The sequence below is a fragment of the Mandrillus leucophaeus genome, unplaced genomic scaffold (assembly GCF_000951045.1).
Source record: "Mandrillus leucophaeus isolate KB7577 unplaced genomic scaffold, Mleu.le_1.0 Scaffold258, whole genome shotgun sequence".
Lineage (NCBI taxonomy): Eukaryota > Metazoa > Chordata > Mammalia > Primates > Cercopithecidae > Mandrillus > Mandrillus leucophaeus.
Window position 1 is genome coordinate 1,532,286 of NW_012102676.1, and position 5,476 is coordinate 1,537,761.

Genomic DNA, 5,476 nt, shown 5'->3' on the forward strand with positions numbered 1-5,476 from the left:
TAATAAATTAGCCGGGCCTGGTGGCAGGCGCCTGTAGTCCCAGCTACTCAGGAGGCTGAGGCAGGAGAATGGCGTGAACCCGTGAGGCAGAGCTTGCAGTGAGCTGAGATCGCGCCACTGCGCTCCAGCCTGGGCGACAGAACGAGACTCTGTCTCAAAAAAAAGCCAAATTTTAAAAGGCTGTGTGCTGCATAATTGCAACAATATAACATTCTGCAAAAAGCAAAACTATGGGGACAGTAAAAAGATCAGTGGTTGCCTGGGATTTGGATAAAATGAGGGATAAATAAGCGGAGCACAGAGCAATGTTAGGGCGGTGAAACAATTCTGTATGTTGGATACGTGTCATTATTCATTTATCTAAACCTTTAGAGTATAAAACACGGAGAGTGAATCCAAATGTAAAGTAAGACTTTGGTGAAAATACTGTATCAATGTAGGTTTATTTTGTAACAAAGGTGCCATTCTCATGCTGGATGTTTAGTAGTGGAGGAGACTGTACGTGGAGGAGTGGGGAAGGAGAATATAGGAATTTTCTATACTTTCTCATTAAATTTGCTGTGAACCTAAAGTTACTCTAAAAAAATAAAGTCTATTAAAAAAAAAAAAAACTAAAAAACACACAAACAAAAAGCCTTAGTAAAATGTTTTCTCTTAAGGAACGAAGTAAATCAAATTACATTAAAAAAAAATAAAGTGGCCATAAGTCACCTTCCTGCCTAGGTCTCTAAGTACTTTTTAGCTGGCAGCTCATAACTGCTATGTCCTTGAGGGCTTGTCAATACTTGCCAGGAATTTTTATCGATCATCACCATCATAACTATTGAAGTCAATTATAATGCTTAACTTTTATTTTACAGATGAGAACATGAATGAATTTCATACCATTATATGTAGGACTAATTCTTAACTTTTGGCAATGATGGGGGGAAAGGAATAAAGCAGATCTTGCAATCCACATATTCTCTGAAGCTTTCACACTAATTTCAACCTTATATTCCATTAAATCATTTTTTAGAGGTGATAACCAAGATTGGGCAAATCTGTCCAATTTATGCCTATTGTTCCATTATTGGAATGCTAAGTATGTGGGAATTATTTCTAGCTTACTGCTCAAGATCATCGCCAAGGCCTGATTGCAAAAATTCAAGAAATTGCAACCTCAGGCATAAATGGGTTAATTTGTGTAATGCTTTTTTTCTTGTCCTGCTGTCTTTGCTTGTCCATGCTTTTTCCCCCCTTGTCTCTACCCTTTTGAAATTGCTAATTAATAATGAAAAATCTAGAAATAAGACAAATAGGCATACGAGAAAATCAATGAGTTTGGATTTCTCAAAATTAGACAATTCAAATTTAGCTGAAGTTAGCAGAAGTTTAGAAATTCAAAATTTACAGTCCTCAAAACCTGTCTGATACTGAGATATGTACAACAAATCTGATTTCCAAGTGTGGATGAAGTCCACTTAATTTTTCATAATTTTCCAGAATAGTTTCAAATCTAAAAAAATTCACCATTTCCTTTATTTTGATTACTTACGTTTTGTTTTGTTATATGACTTATGAACACTTTGAAACAACCAGTTCTGTTTCAGGTAATCTGTAATTCTGCAATCTCTAACCATTAATAGCTGCACACAGACTTTCCAAATAGAATACAAAATTCATGACTAACATAAATGCCAGTTGGACAGATGACTAGGCCAACCCTTTCCACTATGAGAAACAATATAGCAAGTGTTCAACATATTTCGGTTAATGAATGAATGACCTGATGAAATTATGAATGGATATTCCCAAAGAATTCCCATAAATAAACCTGAAAATCGTCATTTAAGATGATGTTTTTTAACGCATGAGAGTGAAAAAATAATAGTTATGTTTTCTTCTTCTAATAGTGAATTTTATGATGATAAAATTTATATTAATAATACCCAACATGCAGGATTCTAGGAACCATTCCATTTGTAATTCTTTAAAACCCCTTCTGCTGCTGGATGAAATGGGAACTGTTATAACCACAGGTTTCCTACAGCACTGCAATATGAATGGTCTTTTTCTAAGTGGCATTTCTATCACATGGATTGAATTTTAAACTGTTTTTTTCCAATGACCAATCAGACATTATAAAATAGTTTTATGCTACTGACTTGGTATGTGTTCAATGTCAAGCCATGTTTTTCCATTGACAGCTTAAGAAGATTGTAAAACCACTAAAAATTTAAATTTGTGGTTCAAGGACACTTCTGCAGTTAGGCTGCTTTTAATTTTTCTCATTCCATTTAGTGAACACCTGCCTTTCATTGAATATTAAAACAATGCAAAACCTTTTAGATTTTGTTTGGAGCCTAGGTAAAAACACACAAAAAATAAATATTTGGATAAAAGAAAAAGAAAAGGATGGACTTATTTATAGTTAGACTTTACACACTCATAAGTATAGATTTGTAAGACCTAATTTTTTAAAATTATGCAAACTATTACTTAAGATAATGGAATATTATTTAAGGAAATAAAAACTTGCTCTATTAGATTGAAGGTCGAAGGTCTGGAAGAGTAATTTAAGATGTAGTGGCCTGATGCTCCTAACACTGTGATCATAATTGCTAACTTGTTAGCACCTAATTGAAAATGAATTGTGCTAAAACCTGACTCTACATTATCTACCATGTGTACCAACAGTTTGTATAGAGTTTAGCACACGTAAGGCATTTGGTTTACAGCTGATAAATTGAATTTTTAAAAACTGTCCTTTGAAACTCAGCGTTTATTTTCAATCAACAAACTTTTGAGCACCCACATTGTATCAGATGTTCTTTTAGGTACTTAGGCTACCAAGGTAAAAAACATAGTCATATCTTCAAAAACTAAAACCCTAGTAGAGGAGAAAGAGAAATGTATCCTAGTAATCAGATACGGCAAGTGATCGCGAGCAGTGATCGCGAGCAGTGATCTAAATTGACTTCACTTTACAACCAGCTGAGAAGTTAAAAACAAATAAATATCATGACCAGGCTCTTCTGCAAACCAGTTGAATCAGATGTTTGGAAGCAGTTTCAGGGCATCAGAATTTTGAAATGGTCTACAGAGTAATCCTAATTTTCTGGAGGTTGAGAAGGACTGTACTTGAGGAAAGCAAGGTGATAAGAAAGGCTCTCTTGATTTCATCTGGTAGAAACAGGGCAATAGATCTAGGAAAGGTGATGCTTAAACTAAGCTTTCAAGAATGCTTGAGATCAGTCAGATGAAGACATGGTGAAGGTCATTCTTGGCAAAAAGGAAATCATGACTAAAGGGGAAGAAAAACATGACACATTTAAGAAACAGGAAGTGGTTGTTGTGGTTAGTATTTAGAATATGTATAGGCAAATCTGGAGCAGTAACATGCAAAAATCGAATATGTTACATGAAATATGCAATTGACTCTTCAATATTCATTGTGTACTAGTTAATTATTCTCCAGATATTGATAAACCTATCATAGTAATTTTATTCCTTCTTTTATGATTGGCTCAGTAATAGAAGAATCTAAGCAAATTTAAATCAAGGAGAAACTTTCTTCAACTCCATGGAAAAGAGAAAAATCTTTTCTGCAACCAGATGGATGGTGAGAGGTATGTTTCATGGTTGCTGCTCCATGAGAGAAGCCAGATTGAGAATAATTAGCTGATACTGGGTTACAGGCAGAGTCAAGAAAACCTGAGAAGCAGGGCTAGAAACTCGAGGTATCAGAAACTAGAACCCCATGCTGTTTCTAAGCTTCATGTGATATGAGATTTAAAATGTTCTTCTTGTTAAGCCACTTTGAGTCTGGGTTTCTTAGCAGTGAATTCATCCAACGAATTCATCAGGTAAAGAATTTTCATTGTCAAGGTAATAAGGAGGCATTGCAGCAATTTAGGAAGCGGATTTTAAAAGACAGAAACATTCTGCTACCTTAAAGTGGGATTTTTATACATGCCAGGCAGTATGTGTGCATTTTATATATGTATAAGAAATCTTAACCAGATTTGGGTTTTATTCTTCTGGTATTCAATATGTAGGTTGGATTTGAAGAATCTGAAGCTAGAAACAAAAGAGTACAGAAGTTATTTTACAGACTCAGTTATAGAGATAATTATGAAGAGGAAAAAGAAAGAGCCAAGATATATTTACAATATGAACTTTCTAAAATTTGACAAATGGTAGAATTTTATGGCTAAGAGAAATGGAAGAGTCTAGAATAAACTGTTGGTTAGAACTACTTGAGTATGTCTCAGTGAGAATGGACTAAACTGAACGTGAAACATCGACTGATGAGCCCTGGTTTTTGGGCAGGAACTTAACTTGGGCAGAGCAAATTCTTCACTAAAAAAGATACTCAAGCTTTCAAATTATTCTGCATGTAAAGTGAGTGTAAATAATTATAAATTGCTAAATCTGAAGATCTTATGCTCAAAGCAAATACATCGTTAAAAAATCTAGAAATTCCAGCAGGGGCAGACCCTGACATGTTCCTAGTGAGCAGTTGTGTTGAATAAAAGTCAAATGCCTTGCATCTATTTTACTTACTTCAAGTGTGTGAACTCTAGTGGAGAATCCTCCTATATGATGTATTATAGTTAGATTTTTATTTCAAAGGTTGTAAAATATTGGTCAGGGTTTTCAATGACCTGAGTCCCTTGGTTTTCAATTTCTCATGTAATTTTTATTATAGTAGTAATTTTCCTTCCATAGGAATTTTCATTACCTTCAGTTGATGAAGTATATATAGTATGCTTCATTGGTGCACTATTGATTCCTTCTTATATGCTAGTTTCCATAGCTTTATGTTGTATTTACAGAGGTAATTAGTTAAGTTGAGGCCATATAAGATTAGAGTGGGCTCTAAATTCAATATGACTGGTGTCGTTATGTGAAGAGAAACACAGTAATCAAGGCCATGTAACCACAGAGGCAGGGAGATATAGCTGCAGTCAAAGAACACCAGGGATTTCTAGCAACGCCCAGAAGCCAGGAAGAGGCAACCGTGGATATTTCCCCTGTGCCATCAAAGGGAGCACAGCTCTGCCAACACCTTGATTTCAGACTTCTAGCCTCAAGAACTGTCAGAGAATCAAATCCTATTAAGTTACACAGTTTGCGGTTGTTATAAAAGTCATAGGAAACTACTCCCTTAATATGCATCTTCAACACCAGTTGATTCATTCATGGTCCATACTGGAGTCATGTCTTGAGTCTTCCAAGGCAGTTTTCAAGAGTACATAAACCTTACCTCCTTTAAAAAGAGACACAGAGCTGCATAATTATCTCACTCAATATTTTGTCTCAATTTTTATACCAGTTTACAAAATATTAACGTTTCATTTTTCCTGAAATTTATATATGCTTGATCTCACAACTTCACCATTCCTTATTTTTAAGTAATCTTTAAAAGATTTCTTTACAGCATCCTAAACTAACACTTGTTATTCTGAGGTAATTTCCTGGGAAAAATTTT